Source organism: Podarcis liolepis (genome assembly GCF_965112155.1).
Source record: "Podarcis liolepis genome assembly, chromosome: 4".
NCBI lineage: Eukaryota > Metazoa > Chordata > Lepidosauria > Squamata > Lacertidae > Podarcis > Podarcis liolepis.
The window spans coordinates 49,497,155-49,519,345 of record NC_139558.1 but is presented as its reverse complement, the minus strand read 5'-3'; positions in this window follow the sequence as shown (position 1 = coordinate 49,519,345).

Sequence of the window (22,191 nt, the reverse complement as noted above, 5' to 3'; positions counted from 1 at the left end):
TGGCGTACTTCTTCGTTTCCAACCATTTTAACTTACGAATGTAAGAAAAGCACTGCTGGATCAGGCCAAAGACTCATTTAGTCCTGCATCCTGTTCCCACAGCAGCCAACCAAATGCTTACCAAAAGCTTTCAAACAGGACTTGAGGACAATCGTGCTCTCTGGCTTCTGCTCTTAGCAGCTGGTATTCAGAAGCACATTGGCTTTTGAGGTTGTAGCCATCATGGCTAGTAGCCATTGGTAGCCTTATCTGCCATGAAAATTAATGCGGTGAATACAAACACAGTGTAATTGCTAGAAGTAGAAGTATGATGCAAAACCTGAATGCATAATCTGTAGTTAGAGCCGTGAGCTCTGGGTCCAGATCTCACTTCTTCCATGAAGCTCACTGGGTGACCTTGAGCTACTTCATGGATCTGTAGTGATGGTGGGGCAAAGCCTTGTCTACTACCTGGAGCTCTAGTAGAAGGGTAAGGTAAAAATGGAATGAGTTAATAAAATGCTGAGTTGGAGCATAAAATACAAATAGGAAACAACTGATGAAACATTAAGCATGAACATATGCCGCACAGGAAATTTACACCAACAGGAATACCATCCACAACCCTTGTTCGCATTTGAGAAACACATCCAAGGTTTGTTCATAGGTTTTAATTTTGTAGTCTCTCACTTTAATTACAGTCTAATTTCTCTCTCTTGCTCTTTTTATATATAGCATCCCTAAGGTTAGAGATTGTGACTCCAGGGAGAGTGAAATGCTCTGGGAATCAGTGAAGCAGTAAATAATTGACTCATCTCGAACTTGGTTTAGGTCTGCACTAGATCTCTGGCCGCAAACATGATAAGTATATTGTACAGAAGATGAGTTTTTATTTAAAAGGCTCTCAGTTTTCTTCTTCCAGCTACTGCCTCAGTGGTAGGTAGACATAAAAAGTGGAGATTTTTCTCTTTAATGACGGAGAGAATGATTGTCTTCTGCATTTTTATGGATCTGTTGTCGACTCAAACATCAACAGAGGAGAGTATAAAACCATTTACAAAATATCATTGCTTTGGGACGGTATGCATTTTGAAGTTTTTCCTGTGGTGAGAATGATTGTAATTTATACATACTTTGAAAAGAATTGCAATTTGCTCTTATCATAGGTTTCAAGCAGCTTCTCACTTTCCCTACCGTGTGTCAAAAACCAGAATGGCTAACCATCAAATAAGAAAAATATCAAGTATATTTTCAAGCTTCTATCTATACGACTTCCATAATACAACTTGACGACAACGTACATATTAAAAAATCGGATTAATAAAACATAAAATGCACATCAAGAATTAAAAGGGGGATAATAAACTACCAGAAAACTCAATTCAAGTAGGACAATCCTCAAAATTTGTGCAAAGATGGATATTAAGATCCACAGGTCATTTGGGTCAATGACTTCCATAAATACTGGGCAGTAGCAGCCGGTGGAGCACAATATTGAGGAGAGCAGTGCTGCTTACCTGGCTCCCCAATGCAGAGGTCACTGCCATTAACTGAAGGGGGTGGCAAGTCGATGGGAGGGTGGTGTGGGCACCACATTGGTTCCCTTGCTGTATCTACACCACACCAACTGCCTCCTCCCCCTCTCAGTTACTGGTAGCTATCTCTGCACTGGGAAACCAAGTAAGCAACACCATGCTATTCCACCCCAGTCTGCTCCACCAGCTACTGATGCTGAGACCACCAAAAAGGCCTTGCTGTACACCAGCTAGACTGGTGACTGGGAGTGGCCACCGAGACCACATAACACCGGTCCTGAGAGACCTACACTGGCTCCCAGTATGTTTCCAAGCACAATACAAAGTGTTGGTGTTGACCTTTAAAGCCCTAAACGGCCTTGGTCCTGTATACCTGAAGAAGCGTCTCCACCCCCATCATTCATCCTGGACACTGAGGTCCAGCGCCGAGGGCCTTCTGGTGGTTCCCTCACTTCAGGAAGTGAGGTTATAGGGAACCAGGCAGGGGGCCTTCTCGGTAGTGGCGCCCAACCTATGGAACGCCCTCCTATCAGATGTCAAGGAAATAAGCAACTATCTGACTTTTAGAAGGCAGCCCTGTTTAAGGAAGTTTTTAATGTTTGATGTTTTATCACTTTTTTATTATTAATATTCTGCTGGGAGCCACACAGAGTGGCTGAGGAAACCCAGCCAGATGGGCAGGGTATAAATAAGAAATTATTATTATTATTATTATTATTATTATTATTATTATTATTCTCTCTCACACACACATGGGCCTCCCTCCCTGATCTTTTTCCTTTTACCGTTTTATTTGTTTTCATGGTACAGAAGTTAATTTTTGATAAAACAATTGTTACAACAGTAAACAACAAGTAACTTGTTCTGATAAAATTACAGACTTTTACAATGCCATGTGTTGAAGTTTCATTTGATTACTCAAACAGATCCCATGAGTGCTGGGTGGATTCCTGCCACAGTCTGAACAATTTACATATTCAATAAACATTTGCCATATGTTATAAAAGGAATATGGATTGTATTTGCCCTTTGCCTCTCTCACCTGACATGTTAATTTCTCAGCCAATGCTATTGACCATACTCTGTTATACCAAGAATCAATGTTCAGCCCACCAGCAGTTTTCCAACATCTGGCTATCTCCATACAAGCAGCAGTCAACAGAAAAGCTAAGAGGATAATCATGAGCAGACGGATCCTAAGTCCAAGTAGTGCTAGTGCAGGGAACTTTTAAAGTGTTCCTTCCTGATCTTAAAAGGTGGGTAAGTTAATGTGGATTTGGCATTTATGGCTGATTTGCACCAGTTTGATCAGGAGTCATTTTCTATAGCTTAAGCAATATCCCTCTCCTACCAATGATTTCTTATATAAAACCAGTGTCTCTCTCTTTCACACTCACCCATTCCAGCATCCAGCTTGGAGTAAATAGTTCCCTTCCCTTAAGAGAGAACTGTCACAAATATCACATCATATTTTACTGAGTATAGGTTGATAGGTCCACAAATTTTGCATTCCTCTCCTGTCACTTCCATGACTAATAACCAAGTTCATTTTGAGACTAATAACCAAGTTCATTTTGAGATAAAGCTTTTCTACAGCCATATGAGAGATTTGCTGCATCTACAATTATAATTTATAAATTTCCACTTAAATCTAAAAGGAGTGTTGACTTCCTGATAATCAGATTCCTTACAAATGGAGTTCCTCTCATGTTTCCTTTACAGTGGTACCTCGGGTTACATACGCTTCAGGTTACAGACACTTCAGATTACAGACTCCGCTAACCCAGAAATAGTACCTCAGGTTAAGAACTTTGCTTCAGGATGAGAACAGAAATTGCGCGGAGGCAGCTGGAGGCCCCATTAGCTAAAGTGGTGCTTCAGGTTAAGAACAGTTTCAGGTTAAGAATGGACCTCCAGAACAAATTAAGTACTTAACCTGAGGTACCAATGTACATCCTTTGGATATGCAGGTGTGGCAGTGGATGTGCTGAACCATCAATGGACTGGATGAGAACCAACAAACTGAAGCTCAGTGCAGGTAAGATTGAAGCACTGTTAGTAGGTGGTTCCCTAGACCAAAAGCATTGGAAATCGCTCGCACTCATGTCTTAATCCTCAAAGAGTAGGCAGATTTTATTAGGTATATTTTCATTTATGGTGTCTTTGCAAAGCAACCTCATGATTTAGAATGGAGGTCATGAATGCAGAATTAAGCTCAAATCCACCCAGGCCTGAACCCTGAGTCTCAGTTTTAGCAACTACTGTAGTCTAAATCAGACCAGAATCTCCACAGCCAAACTCACACACTTTGCAGATATGTCTCTGGTTTAGTGTGACACAAGGGAATTGTTTAGTGAGGCTCTAGCCCATGAGAGCTTATGCCACACTGAATGTGCTAGTGTCTAAGGTATTGCACATAAGATAGGTCGCAATAGCTCTTTTCTTAAGATAATGGTCAATTAAACAACCTGAATCACAGCCAGTTTATCAAGGACCAATCCCAAGACAATTAACCTAGCCATTACTTTGGTATTTTGTTGGGTTGCAGTTATGAGTCATCTCTGTTCTGGGGGGAACAGAGAGCACAAAAAGTGCTGATTGTGGAATTACAGGCTCTCTTTTACCCCCAGGGTATCATCCCTGCTGGAAAAGACATTTGTTTTATTGGCCATCTCCACCTCTCACCTTCATGCCTGCTGAGGCATAAACACAGGGTATCTCGCCTGATTTACTGTATTGCCAGTCAGGGTCAGGTATAATTTACAGGTCGTATTGCTGGTTTGTACCAGTTGATCATTAAATACTTAATAAGGACAAAGACAAGCCAAACACCACCTGTAGAAACAAGGCAATCTATATTTCCTTGGATATAGATTGGATATACAGCAGAAATCCAGCTGTTGAGAAATTTGCAAAATACGGTTAGGGGACCTGCGCAAGATTGCAAGGAGTGGATTAACAAGCAGGAAATCTCCTCTAGTGCAGTAGTGAAAGACTGAAAAGTTCTGGGCTGAATGAATAACTTCCTGCTCACTTAACTCTGAACTAGGCAGAGGGCCTTCTCAGTAGTGACGCCCGCCCTCCCATCAGATGTCAAGGAAATAAACAACTCTCTGACTTTTAGAAGGCAGCCCTGTTTAAGGAAGCTTGGAAGTTTTATTCTGTTTTTAGCGTTCTGTTGAAAGCTGCCCAAAGTGGCTGGCGGGGCAGAAATAATAAATTATTATTATTATAAATTATTATTATATATGAACCCCAGCAATCCAGCACTGTAGCAAAATTGCCTTAACACACAGATGACTGATGTTGGCAGCTGGATGCTCTGGACACTGGTTCTCTGGAAGATTTGATGGTGAAACTGGGGTACAGCAATGCATGCAACATGGAGGGTGGGGCATGTCATGGTGGCATCCCTTACTGCACCTCCCAGTTGTGCAGTGGCTGCTGCTTACTAGGAGCCAGAGTGGGAGGGTGTTCTTTTCTGATCACTTAGCTGTTAGAGGCTCTTACCACCTTACATCTGAAAGAGCCCTTGAGGATCGGGACCAAAGAAAGTGCAATTCCTTTTACTATAAGAAATCCGTCCTCAGGACTCTTTAAACTTCAAAGGTAAAAAACTTCTATCATTCTCAAATGGGGAATGTTAAGGCTGGCAGATGCACGCTTCGTTGCATGTATCCTTCAGTCGGAATCCAGGATATTATAAGCTGTTAGGGGCTTAAGCAGCCAATTTCACTCCTGATTTCCTTTTCCCACTTATATTCAATTGCGCTCAACATGCCAAGGCTATTGGAGGTCAGTGATTATCCTTGTCAGGGTCTTTCACTGCCCACCTATGGGTGGGTAGCTAGGGAACTCTTCATCCCTGTGAGAATAGGATGCTGGACTAGATCCAGCACGCGGGGCCGTCTTACCCATAGGCCCTCGGGGTGCGGGGCACCCAGGCACCGGACTTTCAGGGGCGCCAGGCTGAGAGTCTGGGGCCTGAGAGATGAGTCCGGGGAAGAGCCCGCCCGTCGGTCAGAGCACTGTGGCGGGCTCTTCAGCTGTGGGCGGCTCTGCGCCGTGAGTTCAGGGGCAACTGAGCCAGTGAGATGCTGAGGCGGCCGGCCAGCTCCACCCTCCTGCGACTGGGCAACCGGGGGGGGGGGTTCGCCGGGAGGATCTTTGCACCCCAGTGCCGCATATGCTTAAGACAGCCTTGCCAGCAGGGCTTTTCTTATGTTCTTAGGGATCCACTTGCTAAAACAGGATGCAGCATAAGGAATCCCCTAATCACTTTTTCTGGACTTCATTCCATAGAAGCCACTGATAGTGACACACAAGCAGCTTTTAGGATCCCCCCCCCCCCTCACCACAGCATACATTCTGGGAGAGTTGCAAATTTAAAAAAGCAGTGATACATGGTTTGATTGGTTGCATCAAGACGTTCAGTCACAGCTCAGCTGCGCTCAGTGGTATGCAGCCCTGACACTGCCAGGCTCTTCATTGCATAAATTTGCTCACACTGGGAGCTTTGGTTTTTCTTTAATAATAACGAGCTAGAACACTTTGCTAACATCCTCTACTTAAGCAGTGGGGGAAAGCCAAGTTTAGGGCTTTAATTTCAGCACTCATTACCTCTCTTTTTAAAGGCATAATTGCAATTTTAATGGATCCATGCAGGAACCCAAACAGCTGTGTGTTTCAGAGATTCAGAATCAACGAAGCGCTCAACCTGGGAAGAATCTTTTTATCAGCTGAAGGCAACGCTGGCCTTGGCCCCAGAACTGGGATTCTTCTTCCTGTGCCAAAACAATACTGAGATGAAGAGGCAAGGCTATAACCCTATAGATGCTTACCTGGGATTAGATTCCACTGAACGCAACAGGATTTACTTCTGAGTAGACATGCCTAGGGTTGCATTGTGAAAGTAACCTGTGCAGGATAATAATAAAAAAAGGAAGATTCTTCGGCAGGCAGGGCAGGTACACTTTGCCTTCCACACAAGAAATAAGGAGGAGATGGAAAGAAGAAGTGCCAACCAGAGAAGAGTGGCAGACCAAGCTGATGGAATATGCAGAAATGGCAAGACTGATGGGAAAGATCAGAAATCAGGAATACCAAGGATTTTTAAAAGACAGGAATAACTTTCTAACATATCTGAGAGATCACTGTAAACAGTTGAAATCATTGGCAGGAATACAATGACACTTGTAATGTAACACGGATTTCGGGTACTAGATTACGGTAAAACATGCAGAAATAAAATTTAGAATTGGAACCCATGGAGGGAAGGAAGGAGGTCTCAAGGTTCAAAAGAACCCCCGTTTTAATATGTAATGTAAAACTAACAAAAAAAATTAAAAAGAGAGAAAGAAATAAGGAGGAAAATATCTCACAGCATCCAGCAGATGTGGTCAAGCCACAAACATTTTGCCTTGGCAATCATTTCAGCGTTTGATTCAATTGTTTTTTGATGCCTCTATTTGATTTGACAGAGGAGAAAATTGCTGTGGGCTCATTGACAGAGGTTTTTGAGAAGTATTTCTGCATACCTTAAAGATAATCTAGTATAGATTAAGATAATCTAGTAAAGATAATCTAGACTCAGCCTGTTGCTTGAGCAGTGCGGCCTAAAACCTAAAGCCTGATCAGTCCCATGGCCATAGTGAGAGACTCCTATTTGCAGAGCTCCTTAAAAGGTGAGTTCAGGGCTGGATTAAGACCTTTAGAGACCCCAAGCACTATAGGAGCCAGCTCCTTGGAGCTGAGCTCCTGCCACAGCTTCTAGAGGGCTGCATGTTCCCAACCCCTTTTACATAACTCAAGTGCTTTCCAGAGAATAAAATTAAGACTATCCAATTTTGTTGCTGTGTTGTTATTAAAACCAGAGTATAAGGTTTACTAAATACAAGGGTGATGTTTTGTTTGTTTATGAGCCTATAATAAGTAAATAATGAACTGTAAATTATTTCTGGGGTAATTGTTCATTTTTTTCATACTACTTGGCATGAAAATATAAATGTCACAAGTTACCAAATCATCTGTCTAATGAGAACTTTGGGTAATGGATTAGGGAAGTGTATGAAATCCAGACTGAAATGTGCAGACTCGCTCTATTCCCATTTGACTCATTTTAAGGTTGTTTATGTTGAGCTTCATTACTAGCTGTCATAATATGAGCAGCCTAATTTTAACATCAAGGATCACACTTATAGAAATAATAGATGCAGTAAAAAACAAGGGAGTGTGTGTGGCAGTGTAGTGCCTATAAAGCATATAGACAAATTAGCACCACAAATTCCTCCAATAAACGTTTGGGCTAAGAGCCAAAAGAGATTATGCTTAGACAATTAAGGGACAATTCAGTCAAAGTTAAGCACTTTTAAGTCAATGGGAAAGAAGTAAGCCCATTTTTAACTTTTCTGTTAAAATCAATGAATGTAAAGTGTTCTTAACTTTGGCTGGATTGTATGTTTATCCAGTACAACCTCAGGAACCTAGGAATCTCCCCTGTGCTGCTGCACTAATACCCTATAAGTGTCCATAACAAATGGCAAAAGTAGTTTCTTTCCGAAATAGGTTTTATTTTGGAAAGGAACCACTTTTGCCATTTTTATGGACGTTTATTGTTTGTTTACAGATAGTTGCCTTGGTGATATTATCTTGTGTCGATTGCGGTAGTCATTGTATCACCACCCTGTTCATTGTTTTATTGCACAAATATCCTGGCAGGTGGGTTGAGCAGAGGGGGCTCCTAGTAAACACTTGCTACAGGAAGCAGGCCTGAGGGCTCTGACAGGTTCCTAGAGTCCTCCCACCTCCTTCCCAAAGCCTAGTAAGCACTTTCTCAGTTTTGGGAAGGAGGTGGGACACTTCCCAAAGCTCCAAGGGGAATTTGGCTTAGCTCAGGGCACCATAGTCTGCCCCTGTGGGCAGGAATGCCCTTGTGATTTCGCTTTAAGCCTTCTGGCACAGGCCTTAGGGTGCAGATGTAATTCTGGCTGCTGCTTAGCAGAGCTATGGGGCCAGCAGGGCAGCTAGACAGGGCAGAAGATGGGGTACAACTTGGAGTTGCCACAGCAATTGAACCCAGATTGGGATTGGTGTCGTCAGATGACAATAGTAGGGCTAGCTGGGGATGCAACAGAAGAGAAATTAGTTTGGTCTGCATTTTGAAGCAAACCAATATGATTCACTAATCCCAGACTAATATGACAATTGGAGCATAGCTCTTAATTGGATTACATACTCCTCTGAATTTTGTGATGGGGTTTTGGTTTCAAAAAATGTGCACAAAAGTCACATTTCGAAGGAAAAAAACATACAAAAATATATATTTGAGGGGGAAAGAATTGGAAGGCATACAAAAATGAATGCTTATGGAGAAGAATGTGTAGTTTAAATGTGATCTTTTCCCCTTAAATGCATTTTTAAAAAATACAAAAAGAGAGTGACAGAATGGACCTATGACTGAGCGTTTGTGAAACTTAGATGGAACAGAACTGTCCCTAGCTGGGGGCAGTGCATAATATGTATTTGAGAATGGTTTGTGTGCGTGCCAAAGTGGAAAGAAGGTTATATATGGAGAATGGTTAGTGGGCTACAAACAGAAAATCACTGGCAAATTGTGTATTTATGAGACTGAGATTAAGAGGCTCATTCTCTACGGACTGAGCTGTCCCAGTCTTCTGACAATGAATAGCTTACTTGTAGCTGAAGCCACAAACCATATGGAGGGTTCCAAATTGCAAAACCAGTGGTTTTGTTTGTTTGTTTCCTCTGACCTTCCAGGCCAATGGCCCATCTAGTCCAGCATCAAGTGGTTAACTTGATGCCTGTGAGAAGCCCATAAGCAGGATACGAGTGCAGTAGCACTCTTTCCTGGAGGCAGACCATAGCCATTGTGGCTGTTGGCCATTGATAGACTGGCATCTCCAAAATGTCCCATGCACCCTAAATTAAGAAATTTGCAATGACATCATATATCGTATTTTTCGCTCCATAAGACGCTCCTGACCATAAGACGCACCTAGTTTTTAGAGGGGGAATGCAATAAAAAAAATATTCTTTAAAGGGAGCGCTGAGCAGAGCTTCCCTCCTGCATTCGCTCCATAAGACGCACACACATTTCCCCTTACTTTTTAGGAGGGAAAAAATGTGTCTTATGGAGCAAAAAATACAGTAATCAGGGAAAAAGCAATTAGGAATTACCAAGGAAAATGGGTTTTGAAAATGGGTCACTTACCTTCCCCTACTGTTGAAACATTATTACCAGACTCAGTAACATCAGATTATCAAGATTTCATTTGCTTGCCACAATTGTTGTCATGCACGCACACCAGCCAGCTTCTCAATCCACTTCATGCATCCACTTTTCCTGCTGAAGCTCATTCTCAATGAAATCACCCTGGCCTCCAAGGTATGTTGAAATAAGGCTGAAGAGGCCTTAACTATCATCCCATTTGTATTTCAGATTGATATACAGACACAAGGAATACAAAACCTATGAATAACGATGGTCCATTCTATATTTATGCTCAAGAGACACATTCAATGGTGTGTACTTCCAGCATAGCCTTGCATCTTTACTCAGAAGTAAGGTGGCCAGGTGGAAATGAAGGCAGGACTTTTGCACCTTTCATGGTTTCATAGAAGAAGGAATATCAAGTGTTTTCTAAAACCATAGGTAAGCAGGGCCATTTTTTAAAAAGGTGAGGGCATTTGAACTATTCTGGCATCCCTCTAATTTGAACATTCAATTCCCACACCCACATATTGCTATTTGCCAAATGCTACAGTTCATTGCCTTCATTATTCCATCTAATGAAAAGCATTTTGTGCTTCCAGCATTGATGAACAGGTAAATCTAGGCAGGTTTTTTTTATACATCTGTCTAATATTTCCATATATTTTCCTGTTCTGTTCCTCTCAAAACTGAGTGGCATCCTTTAGTATTCAACAGTTCACAATGATGACATCTCAGGCTCTTAGCAAACAATGGAAAAAATGGGGCAAAACATAATTGTGCTCTCTGCAGAAGAACAAAGGTAGCCAGCTGTTTACAAATAGAACAAGGTGAGAGAGCTGTTCAGAAAATGTACTGCAAAGCAAGCACAGAGGGAGAGAACAAAAGGACTGGGAAATAGATGAGAGAGAGAGAGAGAGAGAGAGAGAGAGAGAGAAGCAGAAGCTGAGGAACTCCCATCTTTAGAATATTTGGAAAATAAGATGACATCTATTTCATTTTCTGAAGACTCTCAGGCAAACCAATCTTAATGAAGGGCCAGGTAGGAATGACGTGGTGGATCTACTGTCACACCCACAAACCAAAACTTGCAACATTGTTTTCCTCCTAGACTCAAAGATCAGACCCCTTGGAAGATCTGTATTGACTCCTCAGGTTGTAGACACTGAAACACCTTGTTTGTGAGCTTACCACTTGCCAGTGGCATAATGTGGGTTGCCACTGCCCAGGGCTGTGGGGGGGGAGGAAATGGATGGAGCACAGCCAGCGGCAGCTTTCTGCCCACTAGGGCAGAGCAGAAGCTTTTTCTGCAATGGAGATTCCTCACCCACACTTACGAGTGGTGCTCCTCTACATAAGCAGTATTAGAAGAGAGACAAATACAGTGGTACCTCGGGTTAAGAACTTAATTCATTCTGGAGGTCCTTTCTTAACCTGAAACTGTTCTTAACCTGCAGCACCACTTGATCTAATGGCGCCTCCCATTGCCGCTGCGCCACTGCCACGCAATTTCTGTTCTTATCCTGAAGCAAAGTTCTTAACCCAAGGTACTTACTATTTCTGGGTTACCGGAGTCTGTAACCTGGAGCGTATGTAACCTGAAGGGTCTGTAACTCGAGGTACCACTGTACACACTTTTCTACCCTCCAGGCCATCAACATGAATTGTGCTCCTAAGTACTTCCATTGGATTGATAAATGCTGGTGTGATTCTTGGCTTATACAACTTAATGGCATTATCTAAGGCAGCCTTGGCCAACCTAGTGCCCTTCATGTATTTTGAACTTCAGCTCCCATTGGCTCTGTGGAATTCCACTGACTCCTTCAGAGGTATGGATGGCCTCTACACCGTTGGGGTTCTCATGCATAGTTAAGGTGCCTTTTGTTCATCCAGGTTGGTCACTGATCATTGTGGAAATCATGATAAACTGCTGCTGTTTTCCTTATATTGTTCACTTTAATAATTTTATAATGTGTTTATCATTGTTACAGTAATTGTGTTCTGTTTTACAAACCCCCTGGGATCCATTTTTGATGAGGGACTGTTGAATGAATGAATAAATGTGCCTGCCCCAGGTTGTCTTTCATTTCCCATCATTGCTGCTGGACAAGTTGTGGTGCTGCTGGAGAAGTAACCAGGCTTATGATAAGAACAGACTGAAGGCAACATGCCACTTAAAACAGCAACTAATTTGAAAATAAGAGACAACAGACCAAAACTGTGCACCCACCCATCTCACCCTAAACAATTCTGTACCCCCAAGAGTTTGTCATTTGGAACAGAAGAGAAGGACAAAACTGGGAGTGCAGTGATATGGAGCAGCTCCAGCCATTAATCAGATTGTGAAGAGAAGCTGAAGTGGTGAAATATGACCTAATGTAAATTGTCCCAGTGAACCCACAAACAGCCCACTTTACTCAGGAAACAGATCCCAGCAAACAGATCTCTGAAAGCTAATAAGGAGACTTTATGAGCTCTATAAATAGAGAGGTTTATCCATTTCCTTTTGTTTGGAGGCTAGGTAGGATGTGGATACCCACATGAAGTCATGGGAAGCAGCTGAGGGAATACTGTTCTATAAAATTAACTTTTAGCTCTTATGCCATGATACAATATGTGAGAGGTTGTGGGAGCTGTCCTTTTTTAGTGGCTCATTCATGAGGAAAAAAAAGATGGAAGCATTGCAGCTAAAGGCATGATTTATTTTGACTTAATCCCTCTCAGGGACGGGGGTGGCGCTGTGGGTTAAATGACAGAGCCTAGGACTTGCCGATCAGAAGGTCGGCGGTCCGAATCCCCGTGACAGGGTAAGCTCCCGTTGCTCGGTCTCAGCTCCTGCCAACCTAGCAGTTCGAAAGCACAACAAAGTGCAAGTAGATAAATAGGTACCGCTCCGGCAGGAAGGTAAATGGCGTTTCCGTGCGCTGCTCTGGTTTGCCAGAAGCAGCTTAGTCATGCTGGCCACATGACCCAGAAGCTGTACGCTGGCTCCCTTGGCCAATAAAGTGAGATGAGCGCTGCAACCCCAGAGTCAGTCACGACTGGACCTAATGGTCAGGGATCCCTTTACCTTTACCTTAATCCCTCTCAGCACCAGGCCAAGCAGCATAGGGGAATTTCACCACTTGGGACTGCTGCAGAGGATATCTTCTTTGGGGTCACCACCACCCCACAATGGCCTTTTATTCCCACTTCAGCCATCCAATAAGGTTGATTTGACACACACAGCACATTGTTCCTGACGTGCATCTTCATTCACCCACTTTTCCCTGCTGAAGGTGCTTCACCTCCGGTTCCAAAATGTCTTGGGTCAGCCCTGGCCACTGTCTCTTCCGGATTCAGCTTCAATTTATTTCCTTCTCCGACAAAATGTGAAACGTCTGTAGACAAGAGTTAGCCTGGCACACGGAACATGGAAAAATACAGTTTTGAACATCCATCTAAGTTAGATGATATCTAAGATGATACCTTTATGCTTTTTTGTCAGTGAATATACCTACCAGGAAGCAATGCTGTGGTTGCAGTCTCTGAATGTAAGGTGAAAGGCAATAAATCTACTCTCCCTCCCCCCTGCCCTGGTCCTTAGAGAGCAGTCTTATTGAAACAGATGCATCTGTATGCATCAGTTGCTTAGCAATGCTCTGGCAATGTATAGCAGCTGTGAATCATCAGACCATTAACCCAGATTTCCATGTGTTGGGCATAGCTGGAGAACCACAGAGCATTTGTTGTGATGTGTATGAAGAGTTCATGGTGTAATAAACACGTGCATGGCAGTTACATGAGACAGAGTGCAAGCGGTGATTGTGGTCTTTTCTATACAACAGACCTTCCCATGATGGAAAATGATGCCCAGATCTTTCCTCTGCATTCAGGGTGGGGGAAGCTGGGACCCTTCAGATGTTGCTGGACTACAGTTCCCATCATTCCTAACTATTGGCCATGCAGCCTGCGGCTGATAGGACTTGGAGTTCAACAACATCTGGAGGGACTCAGGTTCCTCAACCCTGCTCTATATGGTTGTTATTTTTAAAAAAACAAAACCACAAACCAACCTGTGCAGCCTGCTTCTGAGCAGTGGAAGGACCAATGAAGTGAGACTTTTTGTCTCCTGTCACTTCCTCACTCAGAATTACTCTCTTCTCCCTGCACTGTTTGATCATCCATGGAGGGTAAGGCAGGACTCTTGTGCCTTTAATAGTTATGTATAGCTGTAGTTTTCCTCTTCTTAAAGGTGCAGGAGCCCTGCCCTCTTTTCCACTTGGCCCATCCGTATAATCACCATCTGTTTCAATGGCGCTCAGTGGATTTTTGCTCTATATCTCTTCTGCAGAGCTTGGAGACTTTCCCCCCCAAACAATTACCCCTCCAACCTTTGTAAAAGAAAATTATATCTATAATATCAGGGAAAATTCTAACCAATCCCCAGTGTTGAAAACAAAAAAATCAGTATCTAATTGTAATAAAACTTATTGACGTTGTTTTCCTCTTTTCAGGATAACATTGTATGTCATGCTAATGTTAAGATCCAATTACTAAGAGCTAAGCGGTGTGTGTGTGTGTGTGTGTGTGTGTGTGTGTGTGTGTGAGAGAGAGAGAGAGAGAGAGAGAGAGAGAGAGAAATGATCCTAACAATAAATTTTCCTTAATCCTGAGTTCTAGCCTATTGATCGAATACTGTTCTCAGTAGAATGCCCTCGTGCATTTTATAGCCATTTAAGCCATTACTTTTATATTTAGCACCATATTTTGTGCTGAGGAAAGGTAATAAATGTCTGCACAGTGATCTGGTAAGGCAACAAAAGAAAGAAAGGAAAGGTGGATACTGAGAAAACATTCTCATGAGCTAGTTTCCACAGTAGCTGTGGAAGAGCGGAATTGTTTGGAATAGTATGAACAATGAACCAGATATCCATCATGCCTTTGCAGCCCATAAGAACATTGTATACAATTGTTCTAAAGCCCTGGAGCTCAGTAAAACATGAAGTGAGGGAATAAGTTACTTTGGAAACAACCCTTTATTTATTTAAGCTGTACATATATATACTGCTTAATTATTCACATTTCTAAGCAATGTACATAAAAAACAATCCACCGGAAATGGGACAGTGAAAAACAAAATCATAAAGCCAAACAGTACTTAAGATGCCTGCTGGAACATGAAAGTCTTAGTCATGTGCTGAAAATTCAGCAGGGAGGGTGCCTGTCTAATCTCAGATGAAAGGGAATTCTGCATGCCTCGGCCCACTGCACTTAATGCATGTCTTCTAGCGCATCTGAGCCATAGGGAATGACTAACAGAGATTCCCCACAAGACCTCAGTGATTGGGCTGGGATATAAGGGGTCAGGCAATCCTTAAGATATCCTGGACCTAGGTTGCTAAGGGTCTTATAAATTAATACATGAACTTTGAACCTGGCCCGGTAATGTATGGGTATTCAGTGCAAGCTTTCAAGCACCGGGGGTTATGTGCTGGTGGTAGTCTGTTCTCGTCAGCCGTCTAGCCATAAAGCATTTTGCAGCAGCTGGAGCTTACAGACCAGGCAGGAGGGTGGGCCTACATAGAGTGCATTTCAATAATCAAGGCTTGAGCCTACCAATGCATGAATCAGCACAGCCAGGCTATCCCTGTCCAAGAATGGCTGTAGTTGGCACACTAGCCGTAGCTGGTGAAAGGTACTCCCAGGCACTGAGGCTACCTGAGTCTCAAGTGGCAAAAGTAGGTCCAGGAGCACTCCCCAAATATGCACCTGTTCTTTCAGAGGGAGAAGGAGCCCCATCCAGGGCAGGCAGATGGCCACGCTCCTGGACAACGGAACCATGCACCCACAAGGCCTACATTACCCAAGGCACCAAGCTTAGTTTATTAGTCCTCATCTATTACATAACTGCATCCAGACAACATTCTAAACCATGCTCAGCCTCCCTTGACTCAAACCTTATGGAGAAATAGAGCGGGGTATCATCAGCATACTGATGACATTTTGTGCCATGACTCCTAATGACTGCTTCCAACAGGATGTTAAACAACACTGGAAACAGGTTTGTGCCTTGCGGCACACCACAGCACAAGGACTGTGAGGCCAAGACACTATCTCCCATGTATTTTACTCACTCCAGAGTTTTCTCTCCCATTATCTATGCATTTGGATTGGTAGGGCTGCAGTGTGTTGGGTAGGGGGGCTGCAGGATTCAAAACATCATCATCATCCCTCAAAATATATATCAAGGTGCCTGAAGGTTTGGATCATCCAATATCATGCTTGTCAATGCCCAAGTTCAGTTTGTGAACTTGATGCAAATGGAAAGTGCTATCTTGGTTACTGAATATTCTGTAGTTAATTACACAATTGTAATTAATCATCATAATATAAATATTCAGATGTTTGCTAAAATAATCCCAACTTAAAAAAAAACCATCTAAAAGTCATGGAAAAACTATTAACATTTAGTTGAGAATAAGCTAACCATTGGCTGGATTTAAGAGGAAGCTTGATTCAAAATTGTACTGTATGCTTGTGACCCTTAAGGTAACCTGGCCCCAAACTTCTCAAATTTGCATAACCCTGATACTTCTAAGAAGCTGGGTTGTGGCATGTGTACTATGGTAGGTGTTGCTTTGACTGTATTCTGAAGCAAAGGTATGTTTGCCTATGGGCATGACTCACAAGCTATGCTCAGCTGACTAATCATGATCAATGGGGATACCCATCACCAAGGATGGGTGATGACTCAAGCAAGGGAAGATCAGTGGTTCTTGATTCCCGGGCTGCCAATATGTCAAGACAGGGCAGAACAAAGCAAAAGTCAGCATCTCAGAGAGAGGTCAAGGTGCGAGTTCAGAACCATGGATAGTGCTCCAATTTCTCAGCAAGGTCCTGGAGCAACTGGCCATGTTTTCGAGTAGGGTTAGGTCAAGCACCCCCCCCCAACCTTTGGCCCTCCAGATGTTTTGGACTACAATTCCCATCATCCCTGACCACTGGTCCTGTTAGCTAGGGAACATGGGAGCTGTAGGCCAGAACATTTGGAGGGCTGCAGGTTGGGGATGTCTAGGTTAGGTAGACACGGACCATCTGAGTGCTGCCTTATGGCCATTTTTCTGCAGCTGTTGAAAGTGCAGTTTCTAGCTGTGAAGATATTTCCTCAGGACTTGATCCTAGAGGAAGTCTGTGGACCAGTCAGAGTATGGCCTCAGAGATGCCTCTTCAGGGCTCTGGGGAGGGTCTGATGACCATGAATCCACCCATGGTTAATCAAGAAGTGGATCTATCTCTTCCTCAAAGCTGCATTTGCCAGCGGACTCTCTCTCCAAAGTTGGGAGCTGTGGCACTTTTGTTCTAAGAGAAAAGTGGGGAGAGATTTCCAGGACAAGAACCATGGTTACTGGAAAGATACTGGAGGCCATATGCTGCCAGAAATGTCAAAGGGTGTTCTTGACCTTAATAGCTGTGAATCATATGAAGAACAAAAATATATTATTTCTTGAACTTATATGTTTTCTATGATCACTGGTTCTTTTTATTTGCTAGTAAAACCAAAAAGCTTGAAATTTGGACCATGTTAGTAAAATTATAATAATGGAACCCAATTTCGTTGCACTCAGGTCAGTTTAAGTGACTTGAGGAATTCAATTTAATGCAATTGGAGAGCAGAGTCACCTCACTGAAAAACCTATCAATGATAGGCTAGGTCAGTTGGGGAATCCACACAGAGGTGGGGAATTCATGCTGAATATTGCATGTCATTAAGGGGTATTGTGTGGTTAAATCACCATGGGACCAGATTAACAACTCAACTCAGATGGCTCATACTGTTGTAGAGTTGCCCCAAACTGGGTTGAGTGATGTCAAAGTAAATGAATGTTGTATATTAGGTGCCTGTGAAGGTAATCACTGTTTAGACATACTCTGGCTTCCTTGTGAGCACTTGAGATGTTCAAGAGCATTCATACGGAGGCACATTTGTGAGACAGGGCAGCCATGATTTGTGCTGTCTTAGTAACCATTTTCACTATGAGTTCTCACAAATTGTGCATGCAATGCCAGCTGTGAGCCCAGCAGCAGTGTCCTGGAGCTCATGAGGTGCTTTTATGGGTCCTTGGATTTGTCTGAACTAGGCCTAGACTAGAACTCTGCACTTATCATCAACCCACAGACTTGTGGATTGACCCTAATTGTTCTGTTCTGTGATGCTGGAATTTAATTTGCCTATATGTGTTACATTGAGAACATATGATTGATTGGTGGGCTGGTGAAATTTTCTTTTAATTTCTTTGGACCAAGACTGTAATTTGGTAATTTATCTAGCACTTTTTCAGTCACTCCTGGGTGATTTTTCACATGCACTGGGCAGATTTTATATGAAGCTGTCTGCTTGCAGCTCCCTGTGCTTTGCTTTTTCTCATTCTCCAGTATACACCTCCCCTCTTTGTCTTGCCAAAGGCCTCAGCAGGAGATAGCAATCAGATTTTGCTGCCCTGTTCTGTAATAACTTATATATTTCCTTTGTGGAGTAAGAAAAAAAGAGGAAAATTATTATTTGAGGACTGACGCTCTCTCTCCTCCCCCCACCCCACCCCATGGTATGATAAGCAAGAAAGAACAGAATGGCACCAAGCACATCCCTGTTTACATTCAACCTAGTCACTAACCTACTTTTTCACAAACACTGCATAGATGTGCCATTTCCCTATTTCGAGATGAGGGGTAGTCAACATGGTGCCCCTCCATCTCTCATCAGCCCCCATTAGCATGGCCAAAAAGCATATGTTTGGAATTGCAGTCCAGCAACTACTGGAGGGAAGCCCATTGGCTACACATTCTAGATGTGAGAGAGGAAAGAGAGATTGAAGGCTGCTCAACCAGCATGCCATGCACCCTGCCCTCCATCTCCTCTACTAGCCTACTGACCTCAGATGTGGTGGAAAGTACTTCTTCACATAAAAGGTAAAGGGTCCAGTCGTGGCCGACTCTGGGGTCGCGGCATTCATCTTGCTTAATTGGCCGAGGGAGCCGGCGTACAGCTTTTGGGTCATGTGGCCAGCATGACTAAGCCACTTCTGGTGAACCAGAGCAGTGCACGGAAATGCTGTTTACCTTCCCGCCGGAGTGGTACCTATTTATCTACTTGCACTTTGACGTGCTTTTGAACTGCTAGGTTGGCAGGAGCAGGGACCATGCAATGGGAGCTCACCCCATTGCAGGGATTTGAACCGCCAACCTTCTGATCGGCAAGTCCTAGGCTCTGTGATTTAACCCACAGCGCCACCCGCGTCCCACTTCTTCACATAGTGCATAGCTATGGATGTTAAAAAAAAAAAAGCACTGGACAAAATTGTGGAGGATAATGCGCTCAATGGCAACTAGCCACAGTGGCTATATTCTACCTCCATTGTTGGAGGCAGAAAATTTTGAACATCGGTTGCTGGGAATCGCAAGTAAGAGAGTGCTATGACAACCAGAATTTTTGGTCTGATCCAGCAGGACTCTTATTATGTCCTTATGATAAAGAGATGTGTCTTCAGCTTATGACAAGAGCAATATCATGAAGGTAGCAGACACACGTCTGTGAATTCTGCTCCCCCCTCCCAAATCCTGCACTAACTGCAGCACTGTTCCTAGATCTCCTGCACTGCATCTAATTTAGTCCAGATATCAGGCGTGATAATCTGGCAGCTCAAATTTTTCAGTATGAAAGCTCTCCCTCTTCACATTTCCTGCACTTCACAACAAATAGCATTTTGCTAACACTAAATAAATATCATGGGTTTGTGGCAAAGGGTTTATGCTGCACTGCAGAGATAGACTTGGTGCCTACTCTGCTATTTTATACCAGAGAAATGTCTTTCTTTTTGTTTGGCTCAGGGCCAAGAGGTTGCCATGGGAAATATAGAGGGGAAGTTTGACTATTGTTTAGACTTCTCTAATCACACCAAAGTCTAGACAAGCTCTGCTATGCTGGAAACACTACTGAAACAATAACCACCAGCTCCTAAAAACTCTTCAGAGAAGAGAAATTTTATAACACATTGCCCCCTAAGGCATATTCCTATCCACAGTCAATCTGCACCAGAATAAGTACTTCCCAATTTAATTAAAAAGTTACTTCTCTGTTCCAGAATGTGGAAAATACTGAAGCATTGACCTCCAAGTTCAGGTATCTGAAGAGCTTTCCAGATTATTATTATTTTTTTAAAAAACCACAGGAATTTATTCTCAGAACTAGACTGGCACTTGCCTACAACTGTTGTTTAAACCTGATTTTAACATTGTGTTTTAATTGTAACCCATAATAATAATAATAATAATAATAATAATAATAATAGTTTTTCCCCTGGGCTGCTCTGCCTTTTTGCATGTCCGTGACAGGCAACAATTCAACATGTAAACCATTTTCTATCACCATAAAAAGTTCCCCAGTTCAATTCCTCCTCCCCCAACCATGTGTCTGTTAGGGACTTTGGCAGGAAAGTGGGGATCCTAATTAGTCTCCGTCCAATTTAGTCACAAGATATCCCAAATCTCTAGATAAAAGCACAAAGGTCAGCAAGATGCAGTTACTGTTGCAGTTTTCCTTCTGTATGACTAAAGTGATTGTAAGTAAATTTTCAATTGATTGTCATCTGCACAGAAAGTGTAAGAGAAGGGCGGACAGATTTCCTGATTCATTACTTCCCCCGTGGATCAGCAACACTCAGCATCCTGCTCCGCCTGTCCTCCAATTATTTATTGCAAATTCCTACAATTAATTCCAGGACTGACATAGGTGTGATTTGCACTCGCTGCAGCATTCCAGTCCAACCATTTGGGTAACTATAGATCTGCAAAATCTATAGATTCCTAGACACTTTGAAAAGCTTTCAGCACTCCTATTTTCCATGCCCACCACCAGAACCCAGTAAATTTAGGAATAGGAGAAAGAGGGAGGAGGAAATAATTGTAGAAATATTCACTGACACCCCAAACTATCTCTTTCTGGGGTGCGGAGAATTCTTGGGGAAATACTACTACTAATAATAATTTATTATTTATACCCCATCCACCTGGCTGGGTTTCCCCAGCCACTCTGGGCGGCTTCCAACAGAATATTAAAATACAATAGTCTGGAAAAGCCCAGACTTTATTGAAAATTGCAGAAACAGACTAGAAAATGTGCAGTCCATTCTATATCGAGGCAGGCCGGCTTTAATCCATCTCTCCTTCGTCACAGGGCTCCTCCAGGCAACCTATTTATTGAGCACTCATACTGATTTGCTCGCACAAAGTTTACCTAGAGGTCAGATTATATCCATGTGTGGTTTTATGACAATGAGCATTCATCCTGATTTGCTTCTGGGGTGTTTATATGTCTTCCCAGTAGTCATTCATTAGGAACAGAATGTTGGACTTGGATTGGCATTTGATTTGATCTAGCATCGCCCTTCTTATGTAAAGCCTGTAATTACTTGCTGGGTGAAAGGAGGAAATATTCAAGGCAAAGAGTAAGACTGGAAAACGGCAGGGGAAACAATCTATATGTGAACAGTGTGATTTGCAAACCCCATAATTCCATTCCGGAAATGGATCCAGTGCTGCTCTATGACCAGGAAAATTTATGGTGCTAGTCTATGCACGTCTACTCAAAAGTCATTGACCAGCAGTGGGGAAGAGGATTCAAAGAACAGAAATTGGAAACAGGTTAACATGTTCCCATTCAGTGCTCTGAAATACCTTTATTTAGCAGATATGGTAGCTCTTAATTTTCCATGAGATAAGAGGAACAAATTAAATTACAAGGATGCTGTGCAAAGGGAGAGAAATTCAGGCGATACGTGGAAGCCTTAAATAACTCAGCAGTGTCAGATTCCAGAAGCATGAAAAATGCCTCTAATTTAGAGCATTTCCTTTGCATCCCAGTTTATACATTGGCAAAATGTACACTAGTAAAATCTTTACTAGAGAGTATGAAGGACACAGTTGCTACCAAGGTTGGTCCTACCATTAGGCAAAGTGAGGCAGCCACAACAGGTGGTAAATGCTAAAGGGCGGGAGTGCACAGAGTTGCATGTGCCACATAGTGGCCGCCCCTGCAGCTTCTAAGCTAATGTGCTGCCCTCAGGTGCAGTGGAGCTTGTGAGATTTGTAATGATAGAATTGAAAAAAATAGAAATAGTCCCTTGGCGTTAAGAAATTGGTGGTTAGAAGACTATCCCTAAGGTCACATAATGCAGGCAGCTCCAAGAACCTAGAAGTTCTGAAGAATGAAGTTGTTTCAAGTCATTTTAAATTCCTCTGGCTTGTCTTTGGACCCAGAAAAATTACATGGTGTCAGAAGAACAGAATGAAGACTGTACTGAATAAGCTAGGGACAGTTTTCTGATGTAGAGTTAGATATAAGCGATTAGAAGAGGTGGAAGCCACACATTTTATTTTATTTTATTTTATTTTATTTTATTTTATTTTATT